We start from the raw sequence: 18,464 nt of genomic DNA, 5'->3' as shown, positions 1-18,464 counted from the left end.
TTTGAAAATACATTTTAGACAATTGGAGATGCAAGGTATCGATCCCCGTACCTCTCGCATGCTAAGCGAGCGCTCTACCATCTGAGCTACATCCCCATAATTTAAATTATATCATTAAATATCTATAATTCAGATAAGTAAATGCATTTAAAAATAATAATATATTATGATTTGATTCGGCACTCAACTTTGAAAATTAAAATAGTATAGAATTTTATTGGTGTTGGAGATGCGGGTTATCGATACCCGTACCTCTCGGAATAAAGCTTGCAGGTCATATCGGAATTTGAGATGTTTTTGTAACAAATTTGCACTCATGTTAAAGCTTTCAAATTACATAGTCAACACTGGATATTTTTGAAACAAATTTGCACTCATGTAAAGCTTTCAAATTAAATAGGCAATTGGAGATGCAGGGTATCGATCCCCGTACCTCTCGCATGCGAAGCGAGCGCTCTACCATGTGAGCTACATCCCCATAATTAATATTGTTTTTTTTTTTTTTTTAATATCTCTAATCTTAAAAGCAAAAAGCACTTGAAAATTAAAATATTATACTATTTGAAACAAATTTGCACTAGTTTAAAGCTTGCAAATAATATAAATAATTGGAAATGCATGGAAGTCCCCGTAACTCTCACATGCTAAGCGAGAGCTCTACCATCTGAGCTACATGCCCGTAGTGGTAAATACATTATTAAATGTCTATATTTTAGAAAACGAAAAGCATTTATAATTCACGAAATTATACGATTTGATTTCACACTTGACATTTTTGAACCGTGTATAAAGCATGCAGGTCACATCGGTATTTGAGATGTTTTTGTAACAAATTTGCACTCATGTTAAAGCTTTCAAATTTCATAGGCAACACAGGATGTTTTTGAATCAAATTTGCACTCATGTAAAGCTTTCAAATTATATAGGCAATTGGAGATGCAGGGTATCGATTCCCGTACCTCTCACATGCAAAGCGAGCGCTCTACCATATGAGCTACATCCCCATAATGAAAAATGGTTTTTTAAATATCCCTAATCTATAAAGCAAAAAACATTTCAAAATTTGAAAAATTATACAATTTGATATTACACTCTGCATTTTTGAAACAAATTTGCACTAGTGTAAAACTTGCAAATAACATAGACAATTGGAAATACAAGGAAGTCCCCGTAATTCTCACATGCTAAGCGAGCGCTCTACCATCTGAGCTACATCCCCGTAATCGTAAATACTTTATTAAATATCTATAGTTTAGAAAACAAAAAGCATTTATCATTCAAGAATTAATCTTGCAGTTTACATTGAATTCGATTCAATGCTCAACATTTTTGTAACAAATTTGCACTCATGTTAAAGCTTTGAAATTACATTTTAGACAATTGGAGATGCGGGGTATCGATACACGTACCTCTCGCATGCTAAGCGAGCGCTCTACCATCTGAGCTACATCCCCGTAATTAAAATTGTATCATTAAATATCTATAATTCAGAAAACTAAAAGCATTTAAAAATTATAATATTTTACGATTTAATTGGGCACTCAACTTTGAAAATTAATATAGTATAGGATTTTATTCAGAACTCAACATTCCGTAACAAATTTGCAACGTACATAGGAGTTGGAGATGCGGGGTATCAATACCCATACCTCTCGCATGCGAAGCGAGCGCTCTACCATATGAGCTACATCCCGATAATTAATAATGTTTTTTTTGAAATATCTCTAATCTAGAAAGCTAAAAGCATTTGAAAATTAAAATACTATACCATTTGATTAAACACTCGACATTTTTGAAACAAATTTGCACTAGTGTAAAGCTTGCAAATTATATAAACAATTGGAAATGCATGGAAGTCCCCGTAACTCTCACATGCTAAGCGAGAGCTCTACCATCTGAGCTATATGCCCGTAGTGGTAAATGCATTATTAAATGTCTATAGTTTAGAAAACAAAAAGCATTTATAATTCACGAAATTATACGATTTGATTTCACACTCGATATTTTTGAACCGTGTATAAAGCTTGCAGGTCACATCGGAATTTGAGATGTTTTTGTAACAAATTTGCACTCATGTTAAAGCTATCAAATTACATAGGCAACCCTACCATATTTTTGAAACAAATTTGCACTGATGTAAAGCTTTGAAAATACATTTTAGACAATTGGAGATGCGAGGTATCGATCCCCGTACCTCTCGCATGCTAAGCGAGCGCTCTACCGTCTGAGCTACATCCCCATAATTTAAATTATATCATTAAATATCTATAATTCAGATAAGTAAATGCATTTAAAAATAATAATATATTATGATTTGATTCGGCACTCAACTTTGAAAATTAAAATTGTATAGAATTTTATTGGTGTTGGAGATGCGGGTTATCGATACCCGTACCTCTCGGAATAAAGCTTGCAGGTCATATCGGAATTTGAGATGTTTTTGTAACAAATTTGCACTCATGTTAAAGCTTTCAAATTACATAGGCAACACTGGATATTTTTGAAACAAATTTGCACTCATGTAAAGCTTTCAAATTAAATAGGCAATTGGAGATGCAGGGTATCGATCCCCGTACCTCTCGCATGCGAAGCGAGCGCTCTACCATGTGAGCTACATCCCCATAATTAATATTGTTTTTTTTTTTTTTTTAATATCTCTAATCTTAAAAGCAAAAAGCACTTGAAAATTAAAATATTATACTATTTGAAACAAATTTGCACTAGTTTAAAGCTTGCAAATAATATAAATAATTGGAAATGCATGGAAGTCCCCGTAACTCTCACATGCTAAGCGAGAGCTCTACCATCTGAGCTACATGCCCGTAGTGGTAAATACATTATTAAATGTCTATATTTTAGAAAACGAAAAGCATTTATAATTCACGAAATTATACGATTTGATTTCACACTTGACATTTTTGAACCGTGTATAAAGCATGCAGGTCACATCGGTATTTGAGATGTTTTTGTAACAAATTTGCACTCATGTTAAAGCTTTCAAATTTCATAGGCAACACAGGATGTTTTTGAATCAAATTTGCACTCATGTAAAGCTTTCAAATTATATAGGCAATTGGAGATGCAGGGTATCGATTCCCGTACCTCTCACATGCAAAGCGAGCGCTCTACCATATGAGCTACATCCCCATAATGAAAAATGGTTTTTTAAATATCCCTAATCTATAAAGCAAAAAACATTTCAAAATTTGAAAAATTATACAATTTGATATTACACTCTGCATTTTTGAAACAAATTTGCACTAGTGTAAAACTTGCAAATAACATAGACAATTGGAAATACAAGGAAGTCCCCGTAATTCTCACATGCTAAGCGAGCGCTCTACCATCTGAGCTACATCCCCGTAATCGTAAATACTTTATTAAATATCTATAGTTTAGAAAACAAAAAGCATTTATCATTCAAGAATTAATCTTGCAGTTTACATTGAATTCGATTCAATGCTCAACATTTTTGTAACAAATTTGCACTCATGTTAAAGCTTTGAAATTACATTTTAGACAATTGGAGATGCGGGGTATCGATACACGTACCTCTCGCATGCTAAGCGAGCGCTCTACCATCTGAGCTACATCCCCGTAATTAAAATTGTATCATTAAATATCTATAATTCAGAAAACTAAAAGCATTTAAAAATTATAATATTTTACGATTTAATTGGGCACTCAACTTTGAAAATTAATATAGTATAGGATTTTATTCAGAACTCAACATTCCGTAACAAATTTGCAACGTACATAGGAGTTGGAGATGCGGGGTATCAATACCCATACCTCTCGCATGCGAAGCGAGCGCTCTACCATATGAGCTACATCCCGATAATTAATAATGTTTTTTTTGAAATATCTCTAATCTAGAAAGCTAAAAGCATTTGAAAATTAAAATACTATACCATTTGATTAAACACTCGACATTTTTGAAACAAATTTGCACTAGTGTAAAGCTTGCAAATTATATAAACAATTGGAAATGCATGGAAGTCCCCGTAACTCTCACATGCTAAGCGAGAGCTCTACCATCTGAGCTATATGCCCGTAGTGGTAAATGCATTATTAAATGTCTATAGTTTAGAAAACAAAAAGCATTTATAATTCACGAAATTATACGATTTGATTTCACACTCGATATTTTTGAACCGTGTATAAAGCTTGCAGGTCACATCGGAATTTGAGATGTTTTTGTAACAAATTTGCACTCATGTTAAAGCTATCAAATTACATAGGCAACCCTACCATATTTTTGAAACAAATTTGCACTGATGTAAAGCTTTGAAAATACATTTTAGACAATTGGAGATGCGAGGTATCGATCCCCGTACCTCTCGCATGCTAAGCGAGCGCTCTACCGTCTGAGCTACATCCCCATAATTTAAATTATATCATTAAATATCTATAATTCAGATAAGTAAAAGCATTTAAAAATAATAATATTTTATGATTTGATTCGGCACTCAACTTTGAAAATTAAAATAGTATAGAATTTTATTGGTGTTGGAGATGCGGGTTATCGATACCCGTACCTCTCGGAATAAAGCTTGCAGGTCATATCGAAATTTGAGATGTTTTTGTAACAAATTTGCACTCATGTTAAAGCTTTCAAATTACATAGGCAACACTGGATATTTTTGAAACAAATTTGCACTCATGTAAAGCTTTCAAATTAAATAGGCAATTGGAGATGCAGGGTAACGATCCCCATACCTCTCGCATGCGAAGCGAGCGCTCTACCATGTGAGCTACATCCCCATGATTAATAATGTTTTTTTTTTAAAATATCTCTAATCTTGAAAGCAAAAAGCACTTGAAAATTAAAATATTATACAATTTGATTCAACACTCGACATTTTTGAAACAAATTTGCACTAGTTTAAAGCTTGCAAATAATATAAACAATTGGAAATGCATGGAAGTCCCCGTAACTCTCACATGCTAAGCGAGAGCTCTACCATCTGAGCTACATGCCCGTAGTGGTAAATACATTATTAAATGTCTATATTTTAGAAAACGAAAAGCATTTATAATTCACGAAATTATACGATTTGATTTCACACTCGACATTTTTGATCCGAGTATAAAGCTTGCAGGTCACATCGGTATTTGAGATGTTTTTGTAACAAATTTTCACCCATGTTAAAGCTTTCAAATTTCATAGGCAACACAGGATGTTTTTGAATCAAATTTGCACTCATGTAAAGCTTTCAAATTATATAGGCAATTGGAGATGCAGGGTATCGATTCCCGTACCTCTCACATGCAAAGCGAGCGCTCTACCATATGAACTACATCCCCAAAATGAAAAATGGTTTTTTAAATATCCCTAATCTATAAAGCAAAAAGCATTTCAAAATTTAAAAAATGATACAATTTGATACTACACTCGGCATTTTTTAAACAAATTTGCACTAGTGTAAAACTTGCAAATAACATAGACAATTGGAAATGCAAGGAAGTCCCCGTAATTCTCACAGGCTAAGCGAGCGCTCTACCATCTGAGCTACATCCCCGTAATCGTAAATACTTTATTAAATATCTATAGTTTAGAAAACAAAAAGCATTTATCATTCAAGAATTAATCTTGCAGTTTACATTGAATTCGATTCAATGCTCAACATTTTTGTAACAAATTTGCACTCATGTTAAAGCTTTGAAATTACATTTTAGACAATTGGAGATGCGGGGTATCGATACCCGTACCTCTCGCATGCTAAGCGAGCGCTCTACCATCTGAGGTACATCCCCATAATTTAAATTGTTTCATTAAATATCTATAATTCATAAAACTAAAAGCATTTAAATACAATAATATTTTACGATTTGATTCAACACTCAACTTTGAAAATTAAAATAGTATAGGATTTTATTCAGAACTCGACATTCCGTAACAAATTTGCAACGTCCATAGGAGTTGGAGATGCGGGTTATCGATGCCCGTACCACTCGCATGCGAAGCGAGCGCTCTACCATATGAGCTACATCCCCATAATTAATAATGTTTTTTTTTTAAATATCTCTAATCTAGAAAGCTAAAAGCATTTGAAAATTAAAATATTATACAATTTGATTAAACACTCGACATTTTTGAAACAAATTTGCACTAGTGTAAAGCTTGCAAATTATATAAACAATTGGAAATGCATGGAAGTCCCCGTAACTCTCACATGCTAAGCGAGAGCTCTACCATCTAAGCTATATGCCCGTAGTGGTAAATACATTATTAAATGTCTATAGTTTAGAAAACAAAAAGCATTTATAATTCAAGAAATTATACGATTTGATTTCACACTCGACATTTTTGAACCGTGTAAATTACATAGGCAACCCTACCATATTTTTGAAACAAATTTGCACTCATGTAAAGCTTTGAAAATACATTTTAGACAATTGGAGATGCGTGGTATCGATCCCCGTAACTCTCGCATGCTAAGCGAGAGTTCTACCATCTGAGCTACATCCCCATAATTTAAATTATATCATTAAATATCTATAATTCAGATAAGTAAAAGCATTTAAAAATAATAATATTTTATGATTTGATTCGGCACTCAACTTTGAAAATTAAAGTAGTATAGAATTTTATTCAGAATTCGACATTCCGTAACAAATTTGCAACGTACATAGATGTTGGAGATGCGGGTTATCGATACCCGTACCTCTCGGAATAAAGCTTGCAGGTCATATAGGAATTTGAGATGTTTTTGTAACAAATTTGCACTCATGTTAAAGCTTTCAAATTACATAGGCAACACTGGATATTTTTGAAACAAATTTGCACTCATGTAAAGGTTTCAAATTAAATAAGCAATTGGAGATGCAGGGTATTGATCCCCGTACCTCTCGCATGCGAAGCGAGCGCTCTACCATATGAGCTACATCCCCATTATTAATAATGTTTTTTTTTTAAATATCTCTAATCTTGAAAGCAAAAAGCATTTGAAAATTAAAATATTATACAATTTGATTAAACACTCGACATTTTTGAAACAAATTTGCACTAGTTTAAAGCTTGCAAATAATATAAACAATTGGAAAGGCATGGAAGTCCCCGTAACTCTCACATGCTAAGCAAGAGCTCTACCATCTGAGCTACATGCCTGTAGTGGTAAATACATTATTAAATGTCTATAGTTTAGAAAACGAAAAGCATTTATAATTCACGAAATTATACGATTTGATTTCACACTCGACATTTTTGAACCGTGTATAAAGCTTGCAGGTCACATCGGTATATGAGATGTTTTTGTAACAAATTTGCACTCATGTAAAGCTTTCAAATTATATAGGCAATTGGAGATGCAGGGTATCGATTCCCGTACCTCTCACATGCAAAGCGACCGCTCTACCATATGAGCTACATCCCCATAATGAAAAATGGTTTTTTAAATATCCCTAATCTATAAAGCAAAAAGCATTTCAAAATTTAAAAAATTATACAATTTGATACTACACTCGGCATTTTTGAAACAAATTTGCACTAATGTAAAACTTGCAAATAACATAGACAATTGGAAATGCAAGGAAGTCCCCGTAATTCTCACAGGCTAAGCGAGCGCTCTACCATCTGAACTACATCCCCGTAATGGTAAATACTTTATTAAATATATATAGTTTAGAAAACAAAAAGCATTTATCATTCAAGAATTAATCTTGCAGTTTACATTGAATTTGATTCAATGCTCAACATTTTTGTAACAAATTTGCACTCATGTTAAAGCTTTGAAATTACATTTTAGACAATTGGAGATGCGGGATATCGATACCCGTATCTCTCGCTTGCTAAGCGAGCGCTCTACCATCTGAGCTACATCCCCATAATTTAAATTCTTTCATTAAATATCTATAATTCATAAAACTAAAAGCATTTAAAAACAATAATATTTTACGATTTGATTCAACACTCAACTTTGAAAATTAAAATAGTATAGGATTTTATTCAGAACTCGACATTCCGTAACAAATTTGCAACGTCCATAGGAGTTGGAGATGCGGGTTATCGATGCCCGTACCACTCGCATGCGAAGCGAGCGCTCTACCATATGAGCTACATCCCCATAATTAATAATGTTTTTTTTGAAATATCTCTAATCTAGAAAGCTAAAAGCATTTGAAAATTAAAATACTATACGATTTGATTAAACACTCGACATTTTTGAAACAAATTTGCACTATTGAAAAGCTTGCAAATTATATAAACAATTGGAAATGCGTGGAAGTCCCCGTAACTCTCACATGCTAAGCGAGAGCTCTACCATCTGAGCTATATGCCCGTAGTGGTAAATGCATTATTAAATGTCTATAGTTTAGAAAACAAAAAGCATTTATAATTCACGAAACTATACGATTTGATTTCACACTCGATATTTTTGAACCGTGTATAAAGCTTGCAGGTCACATCGGAATTTGAGATGTTTTTGTAACAAATTTGCACTCATGTTAAAGCTATCAAATTACATAGGCAACCCTACCATATTTTTGAAACAAATTTTCACCCCCGTACCTCTCGCATGCTAAGCGAGCGCTCTACCATCTGAGCTACATCCCCAGAATTTAAATTATATCATTAAATATCTATAATTCAGATAAGTAAAAGCATTTAAAAATAAAAATATTTTATGATTTGATTCGGCACTCAACTTTGAAAATTAAAATTGTATAGAATTTTATTGGTGTTGGAGATGCGGGTTATCGATACCCGTACCTCTCGGAATAAAGCTTGCAGGTCATATCGGAATTTGAGATGTTTTTGTAACAAATTTGCACTCATGTTAAAGCTTTCAAATTACATAGGCAACACTGGATATTTTTGAAACAAATTTGCACTCATGTAAAGCTTTCAAATTAAATAGGCAATTGGAGATGCAGGGTAACGATCCCCGTACCTCTCGCATGCGAAGCGAGCGCTCTACCATGTGAGCTACATCCCCATGATTAATAATGTTTTTTTTTTAAATATCTCTAATCTTGAAAGCAAAAAGCACTTGAAAATTAAAATATTATACAATTTGATTAAACACTCGACATTTTTGAAACAAATTTGCACTAGTTTAAAGCTTGCAAATAATATAAACAATTGGAAATGCATGGAAGTCCCCGTAACTCTCACATGCTAAGCGAGAGCTCTACCATCTGAGCTACATGCCCGTAGTGGTAAATACATTATTAAATGTCTATATTTTAGAAAACGAAAAGCATTTATAATTCACGAAATTATACGATTTGATTTCACACTCGACATTTTTGAACCGTGTATAAAGCTTGCAGGTCACATCGGTATTTGAGATGTTTTTGTAACAAATTTGCACTCATGTTAAAGCTTTCAAATTTCATAGGCAACACAGGATGTTTTTGAATCAAATTTGCACTCATGTAAAGCTTTCAAATTATATAGGCAATTGGAGATGCAGGGCATCGATTCCCGTACCTCTCACATGCAAAGCGAGCGCTCTACCATATGAGCTACATCCCCATAATGAAAAATGGTTTTTTAAATATCCCTAATCTATAAAGCAAAAAGCATTTCAACATTTAAAAAATTATACAATTTGATACTACACTCGGCATTTTTGAAACAAATTTGCACTAGTGTAAAACTTGCAAATAACATAGACAATTGGAAATGCAAGGAAGTCCCCGTAATTCTCACAGGCTAAGCGAGCGCTCTACCATCTGAGCTACATCCCCGTAATGGTAAATACTTTATTAAATATATATAGTTTAGAAAACAAAAAGCATTTATCATTCAAGAATTAATCTTGCAGTTTACATTGAATTTGATTCAATGCTCAACATTTTTGTAACAAATTTGCACTCATGTTAAAGCTTTGAAATTACATTTTAGACAATTGGAGATGCGGGGTATGGATACCCGTACCTCTCGCTTGCTAAGCGAGCGCTCTACCATCTGAGCTACATCCCCATAATGTAAATTCTTTCATTAAATATCTATAATTCAGAAAACTAAAAGCATTTAAAAACAATAATATTTTACGATTTGATTCAACACTCAACTTTGAAAATTAAAATAGTATAGGATTTTATTCAGAACTCGACATTCCGTAACAAATTTGCAACGTACATAGGAGTTGGAGATGCGGGTTATCGATACCCGTACCACTCGCATGCGAAGCGAGCGCTCTACCATATGAGCTACATCCCCATATTTAATAATGTTTTTTTTTTAAATATCTCTAATCTAGAAAGCTAAAAGCAATTGAAAATTAAAATATTATACAATTTGATTAAACACTCGACATTTTTGAAACAAATTTGCACTAGTGTAAAGCTTGCAAATTATATAAACAATTGGAAATGCATGGAAGTCCCCGTAACTCTCACATGTTAAGCGAGAGCACTACCATCTGAGCTATATGCCCGTAGTGGTAAATACATTATTAAATGTCTATAGTTTAGAAAACAAAAAGCATTTATAATTCACGAAATTATACGATTTGATTTCACACTCGACATTTTTGAACCGTGTAAATTACATAGGCAACCCTACCATATTTTTGAAACAAATTTGCACTCATGTAAAGCTTTGAAAATACATTTTAGACAATTGGAGATGCGAGGTATCGATCCTCGTAACTTTCGCATGCTAAGCGAGCGCTCTACCATCTGAGCTACATCCCCATAATTTAAATTATATCATTAAATATCTATAATTCAGATAAGTAAAAGCATTTAAAAATAATAATATTTTATGATTTGATTCGGCACTCAACTTTGAAAATTAAAGAAGTATAGAATTTTATTCAGAATTCGACATTCCGTAACAAATTTGCAACGTAACTAGATGTTGGAGATGCGGGTTATCGATACCCGTACCTCTCGGAATAAAGCTTGCAGGTCATATAGGAATTTGAGATGTTTTTGTAACAAATTTGCACTCATGTTAAAGCTTTCAAATTACATAGGCAACACTGGATATTTTTGAAACAAATTTGCACTCATGTAAAGGTTTCAAATTAAATAAGCAATTGGAGATGCAGGGTATCGATCCCCGTACCTCTCCCATGCGAAGCGAGCGCTCTACCATATGAGCTAAATCCCCATTATTAATAATGTTTTTTTTAAATATCTCTAATCTTGAAAGCAAAAAGCATTTGAAAATTAAAATATTATACAATTTGATTAAACACTCGACATTTTTGAAACAAATTTGCACTAGTTTAAAGCTTGCAAATAATATAAACAATTGGAAATGCATGGAAGTCCCCGTAACTCTCACATGCTAAGCAAGAGCTCTACCATCTGAGCTACATGCCCGTAGTGGTAAATACATTATTAAATGTCTATAGTTTAGAAAACGAAAAGCATTTATAATTCACGAAATTATACGATTTCATTTCACACTCGACATTTTTGAACCTTGTATAAAGCTTGCAGGTCACATCAGTATATGAGATGTTTTTGTAACAAATTTGCACTCATGTAAAGCTTTCAAATTATATAGGCAATTGGAGATGCAGGGTATCGATTCCCGTTCCTCTCACATGCAAAGCGAGCGCTCTACCATATGAGCTACATCCCCATAATGAAAAATGGTTTTTTAAATATCCCTAATCTATAAAGCAAAAAGCATTTCAAAATTTAAAAAATTATACAATTTGATATTACACTCGGCATTTTTGAAACAAATTTGCACTAGTGTAAAACTTGCAAATAACATAGACAATTGGAAATGCAAGGAAGTCCCCGTAATTCTCACATGCTAAGCGAGCGCTCTAACATCTGAGCTACATCCCCGTAATCGTAAATACTTTATTAAATATCTATAGTTTAGAAAACAAAAAGCATTTGTCATTCAAGAATTAATCTTGCAGTTTACATTGAATTCGATTCAATGCTCAACATTTTTGTAACAAATTTGCACTCATGTTAAAGCTTTGAAATTACATTTTAGACAATTGGAGATGCGGGGTATCAATACCTGTACCTCTCGCATGCTAAGCGACCGCTCTACCATCTGAGCTACATCCCCATAATTTAAATTGTTTCATTAAATATCTATAATTCAGAAAACTATATATTTTACTATTTGATTCAACACTCAAGTTTGAAAATTAAAATAGTATAGGATTTTATTCAGAACTCGACATTCCGTAACAAATTTGCAACGTACATAGGAGTTGGAGATGCGGGTTATCGATACCCGTACCACTCGCAAACGAAGCGAGCGCTCTACCATATGAGCTACATCCCCATAATTAATAATGTTTTTTTTTAAAATATCTCTTATCTTGAAAGCAAAAAGCATTTGAAAATTAAAATATTATACAATTTGATTAAACACTCGACATTATTGAAACAAATTTGCACTAGTTTAAAGCTTGCAAATAATATAAACAATTGGAAATGCATGGATGTCCCCGTAACTCTCACATGCTAAGCGAGAGCTCTACCATCTGAGCTACATGCCCGTAGTGGTAAATACATTATTAAATGTCTATAGTTTATAAAACAAAGAGCATTTATAATTCACGAAATTATACGATTTGATTTCACACTCGACATTTTTGAACCGTGTATAAAGCTTGCAGGTCACATCGGAATTTGAGATGTTTTTGTAACAAATTTGCACTCATGTAAAAGCTTTCAAATTACATAGGCAACACTCCGTATTTTTGAAACAAATTTGTACTCATGTAAATCTTTCTAATTAAATAGGCAATTGGAGATGCAGGGTATCGATCGCCGTACCTCTCGCATGCGAAGCGAGCGCTCTACCATATGAGCTACATCCCCATAATTAATAATGATTTCTTTTTTGAATATCTCTAATCTAGAAAGCAAAAAGCATTTGAAAATTAAAATATTATACAATTTGATTAAACACTCGACATTTTTGAAACAAATTTGCACTAGTTTAAAGCTTGCAAATAATATAAACAATTAGAAATGCATGGAAGTCCCCGTAACTCTCACATGCAAAGCGAGAGCTCTACCATCTGAGCTACATGCCCGTAGTGGTAAATACATTATTAAATGTCTATAGTTTAGAAAACAAAACGCATTTATAATTCACGAAATTATACGATTTGATTTCACACTCGACATTTTTGAACCGTGTATAAAGCTTGCAGGTCACATCGGAATTTGAGATGTTTTTGTAACAAATTTGCACTCATGTTAAAGCTTTCAAATTACATAGGCAACCCTACCATATTTTTGAAACAAATTTGCACTCATGTAAAGCTTTGAAAATACATTTTAGACAATTGGAGATGCGAGGTATCGATCCCCGTACCTCTTGCATGCTAAGCGAGCGCTCTACCATCTGAGCTACATCCCCATAATTTAAACTATATCATTAAATATCTATAATTCAGAAAAGTAAAAGCATTTAAAAATAATAATATTTTATGATTTGTTTCGGCACTCAACTTTGAAAATTAAAGTAGTATACGATTTTATTCAGAATTCGACATTCCGTAACAAATTTGCAACGTACATAAGTGTTGGAGATGCGGGTTATCGATACCCGTACCTCTCGGAATAAAGCTTGCAAGGTCACATCAGAATTTGAGATGTTTTTGTAACAAATTTGCACTCATGTTAAAGCTTTCAAATTACATAGGCAACACCCGATATTTTTGAAACAAATTTGCACTCATGTAAAGCTTTCAAATTATATAGGCAATTGGAGATGCAGGGTATCGATCCCCGTACCTCTCGCATGCGAAGCGAGCGCTCTATCATATGAGCTACATCCCCATAATTAATAATGTTTTTTTTTTAAATATCTCAAATCTTGAAAGCAAAAAGCATTTGAAAATTAAAATATTATCAATTTGATTAAACACTCGACATTTTTGAAACAAATTTTCACTAGTTTAAAGCTTGCAAATAATATAAACAATTGGAAATGCATGGAAGTCCCCGTAACTCTCAAATGCTAAGCGAGAGCTCTACCATCTGAGCTACATGCCCGTAGTGATAAATACATTATTAAATGTCTATAGTTTAGAAAACAAAAAGCATTTATAATTCACGAAATTATACGATTTGATTTCACACTCGGCATTTTTGAACCGTGTATAAAGCTTGCAAGTCACATCGGAATTTGAGATGTTTTTGTAACAAATTTGCACTCATGTTAAAGCTTTCAAATTACATAGGCATCCCTACCATATTTTTGAAACAAATTTGCACTCATGTAAAGCTTTCAAATTATATAGGGAATTGGAGATGCGGGGTATCAATCCCCATACCTCTCACATGCAAAGCGAGCGCTCTACCATATGAGCTACATCCCCATAACAAAAAATGGTTTTTTAAATATCCCTAATCTATAAAGAGAAAAGCATTTCAAAATTTAAAAAATTATACAATTTGATACTACACTCGGCATTTTTGAAACAAATTTGCACTAGTGTAAAACTTGCAAATAACATAGACAATTGGAAATGCAAGGAAGTCCCCGTAATTCTCACAGGCTAAGCGAGCGCTCTACCATCTGAGCTACATCCCCGTAATGGTAAATACTTTATTAAATATCTATAGTTTAGAAAACAAAAAGCATTTATCATTCCAGAATTAATCTTGCAGTTTACATTGAATTTGATTCAATGCTCAACATTTTTGTAACAAATTTGCACTCATGTTAAAGCTTTGAGAAATTACATTTTAGACAATTGGAGATGCGGGGTATCAATACCCGTACCTCTCGCTTGCTAAGCGAGCGCTCTACCATCTGAGCTACATCCCTGTAATTTTAATTGTTTCATTAAATATCTGTAATTCAGAAAACTAAAAGCATTTAAAAACAATAATATTTTACGATTTGATTCAACACTCAACTTTGAAAATTAAAATAGTATAGGATTTTATTCAGAACTCGACATTCCGTAACAAATTTGCAATGTAAATAGGAGTTGGAGATGCGGGTTATCGATACCCGTACCACTCGCATGCGAAGCGAGCGCTCTACCATATGAGCTACATCCCCATATTTAATAATGTTTTTTTTTAAATATCTCTAATCTAGAATGCTAAAAGCATTTGAAAATTCAAATATTATACAATTTGATTAAACACTCGACATTTTTGAAACAAATTTGCACTAGTGTAAAGCTTGCAAATTATATATACAATTGGAAATGCATGGAAGTCCCCGTAACTCTCACATGCTAAGCGAGAGCTCTACCATCTGAGCTATATGCCCGTAGTGGTAAATACATTATTAAATGTCTATAGTTTAGAAAACAAAAAGCATTTATAATTCACGAAATTATACGATTTGATTTCACACTCGGCATTTTTGAACCGTGTATAAAGCTCGCAAGTCACATCGGAATTTGAGATGTTTTTGTAACAAATTTGCACTCATGTTAAAGCTTTCAAATTACATAGGCATCCCTACCATATTTTTGAAACAAATTTGCACTCATGTAAAGCTTTCAAATTATATAGGGAATTGGAGATGCGGGGTATCGATCCCCGTACCTCTCACATGCAAAGCGAGCGCTCTACCATATGAGCTACATCCCCATAACAAAAAATGGTTTTTTAAATATCCCTAATCTTTAAAGAGAAAAGCATTTCAAAATTTAAAAAATTATACAATTTGATACTACACTCGGCATTTTTGAAACAAATTTGCACTAGTGTAAAACTTTCAAATAACATAGACAATTGGAAATGCAAGGAAGTCCCCGTAATTCTCACAGGCTAAGCGAGCGCTCTACCATCTGAGCTACATCCCCGTAATGGTAAATACTTTATTAAATATCTATAGTTTAGAAAACAAAAAGCATTTGTCATTCAAGAATTAATCTTGCAGTTTACATTGAATTTGATTCAATGCTCAACATTTTTGTAACAAATTTGCACTCATGTTAAAGCTTTGAAATTACATTTTAGACAATTGGAGATGCGGGGTATCGATACCCGTACCTCTCGCTTGCTAAGCGAGCGCTCTACCATCTGAGCTACATCCCTATAATTTAAATTGTTTCATTAAATATCTATAATTCAGAAAACTAAAAGCATTTAAAAACAATAATATTTTACGATTTGATTCAACACTCAACTTTGAAAATTAAAATAGTATAGGATTTTATTCAGAACTCGACATTCCGTAACAAATTTGCAGTGTACATAGGAGTTGGATATGCGGGTTATCGATACCCGTACCACTCGCATGCGAAGCGAGCGCTCTACCATATGAGCTACATCCCCATATTTAATAATGTTTTTTTTTTTTAATATCTCTAATCTAGAAAGCTAAAAGCATTTGAAAATTCAAATATTATACAATTTGATTAAACACTCGACATTTTTGAAACAAATTTGCACTAGTGTAAAGCTTGCAAATTATATAAACAATTGGAAATGCATGGAAGTCCCCGTAACTCTCACATGCTAAGCGAGAGCTCTACCATCTGAGCTATATGCCCGTAGTGGTAAATACATTATTAAATGTCTATAGTTTAGAAAACAAAAAGCATTTATAATTCACGAAATTATACGATTTGATTTCACACTCGGCATTTTTGAACCGTGTATAAAGCTCGCAAGTCACATCGGAATTTGAGATGTTTTTGTAACAAATTTGCGCTCATGTTAAAGCTTTCAAATTACATAAGCAACCCTACCATATTTTTGAAACAAATTTGCACTCATGTAAAACTTTCAAATTATATAGGCAATTGGAGATGCGGGGTATCAATCCCCGTACCTCTCACATGCAAAGCGAGCGCTCTACCATATGAGCTACATCCCCATAATGAAAAATGGTTTTTAAAATATCCCTAATCTATGAAGCAAAAAGCATTTCAAAATTTAAAAAATGTTATAATAATATTATTATTATAATTATTAAACCAAGCAAGTAATTAATAATTAGTTAATTTGTTGGAAATAATGAAAGTAATGGGTGTGGGTCATGCATTGTATGTGAAGAGTGGCCTAAATTATAGCATTAGTACATGGAGCATTAGCTTCCTGATTAGTAGCTTTCATTTAGTATAAATATGTGGTTTGTATTCATTTGTTAATCATCCCTTCAAATAACATTATTCATTCCTCTCTCTTCTCTCTCAATATATAAATATAATATATTGATATATTATATTTAATATATATTATAGATATATTATATTATATTTAATATACATTATATTAAATATATTATATTTAATATATCTAACATTTGGTATCAAAGCCAGTCAACCTTTCAACCCCGAGGTATTTTTCAAGGTGAATTATGGCCACAAATTTCAATATTGTATGGTCGGGTCCCAAATTGGACGGGAAACTCGATTACAATTATTGGCAAATTATGATGTCCACACATTTGCAAGCTCAAAATCTTTGGAGCTTTGTTGATCCCGGTCTACCCGAAGGAGCTGATGCAGGCGCTATACGGCGAGATAAATTGGCCTTGGGTCAGATTCACCAAGGTGTTCATTATTCCATTTTTGGGCAATTAGCTCGTGCTCAAACAGCAAAACAAGCTTGGGACATCTTAAAGGTGTCACACAAAGGAGTCGATCGGGCGCAGAAGTCTAAGTTGCAGTCGTTGAGAAGGTTGTACGATAATTGTGAGATGACCTCTACAGAAACAGTAGATGCGTATTTCACTCGTCTTATTGATATGGTGAATAAGATGAGGCTATATGGAGATACGATTGAAGATGGTGCAGTGGTTGAAAAAGTTCTTCGAACTATGCCGATGAAGTATGACCATGTGGTGGCTTCAATAACAGAGTCACACAAAACTGAGCTCTTAACAATTGCAGAGCTGAAAGGTATGGTAGAAAGTCATGTTGACAGGATTGCGTCAAAATCGGAACCACTAGCAGAAGAAGCTTTGAAGAGTCAAGTCACCCTTAATGTAACTGGCACTAATCAAAGAGGTGGAGGATCTGGTAGAGGTCGTGGAAGAGGAAGAGGAGGTTCTAGTGGAAGAGGTCGTGGTAACTTCAACCAAGGAGGAGGACGTGGTAACTCCAACCAAGGAAGAGGTGGAGGTAATACCAAACAAGGTAAATTTCCATTTCATTGCTACAATTGTGGCAAGTATGGGCACAAGATTGCAGATTGTTGGTATAATGAGGACAACAATCGTGGAAATCAAGCAAACATTGCTGAAAAGTCTGGTGAGAGTTCTGAAACTTTACTTTTGGCCAGCGATAGTTTTTCTGCAGATAAGAACATATGGTTCTTGGATACTGGGTGTAGTAACCATATGTGTGGGAAGAAAGAATTGTTTTCTGAACTGGATGAATCAGTCCGGTCTGAAGTGACATTTGGCAACAAGTCAAAAGTGCCAATTTTGGGAAAAGGTAAAATCTCTATTCAGTTGAAGGATGGTACTCACAATTTTATATCCGATGTGTTCTATGTTCCTGAACTACACCAAAATTTGTTGAGTATGGGTCAGTTGTCAGAAAAAGGATATAAGATACATATTGCTCAGGGGTGTTGTACCATTGCAGATGCTA

The 18,464-nt window shown here is 33.5% G+C and overlaps 8 non-coding genes across 8 annotated transcripts; all 8 read right to left on the bottom strand.

Annotated features, from left to right (window-relative positions):
- Positions 1-23: 23 nt before the first annotated feature.
- Positions 24-96, bottom strand: TRNAA-AGC. Its single transcript has one exon. It is a non-coding gene; the product is annotated as a tRNA-Ala (tRNA).
- A 309-nt stretch (positions 97-405) lies between these two features.
- On the bottom strand, positions 406-478 carry TRNAA-CGC. The gene has a single exon. It is a non-coding gene; the product is annotated as a tRNA-Ala (tRNA).
- A 1,688-nt stretch (positions 479-2,166) lies between these two features.
- On the bottom strand, positions 2,167-2,239 carry TRNAA-AGC. Its single transcript has one exon. It is a non-coding gene; the product is annotated as a tRNA-Ala (tRNA).
- A 309-nt stretch (positions 2,240-2,548) lies between these two features.
- TRNAA-CGC lies at positions 2,549-2,621 on the bottom strand. The gene has a single exon. It is a non-coding gene; the product is annotated as a tRNA-Ala (tRNA).
- Positions 2,622-4,309: 1,688 nt separating this feature from the next.
- Positions 4,310-4,382, bottom strand: TRNAA-AGC. Its single transcript has one exon. It is a non-coding gene; the product is annotated as a tRNA-Ala (tRNA).
- A 2,439-nt stretch (positions 4,383-6,821) lies between these two features.
- On the bottom strand, positions 6,822-6,894 carry TRNAA-CGC. Its single transcript has one exon. It is a non-coding gene; the product is annotated as a tRNA-Ala (tRNA).
- A 6,342-nt stretch (positions 6,895-13,236) lies between these two features.
- On the bottom strand, positions 13,237-13,309 carry TRNAA-AGC. Its single transcript has one exon. It is a non-coding gene; the product is annotated as a tRNA-Ala (tRNA).
- Positions 13,310-15,434: 2,125 nt separating this feature from the next.
- TRNAA-UGC lies at positions 15,435-15,507 on the bottom strand. The gene has a single exon. It is a non-coding gene; the product is annotated as a tRNA-Ala (tRNA).
- Between the last annotated feature and the right edge of the window lie 2,957 nt (positions 15,508-18,464).

Source organism: Ipomoea nil, unplaced genomic scaffold (genome assembly GCF_001879475.1).
Source record: "Ipomoea nil cultivar Tokyo-kokei standard unplaced genomic scaffold, Asagao_1.1 scaffold1317, whole genome shotgun sequence".
Lineage (NCBI taxonomy): Eukaryota > Viridiplantae > Streptophyta > Magnoliopsida > Solanales > Convolvulaceae > Ipomoea > Ipomoea nil.
Note: the sequence above shows the minus strand (reverse complement) of the source record. Positions and strands in the feature narration are given on the sequence as shown.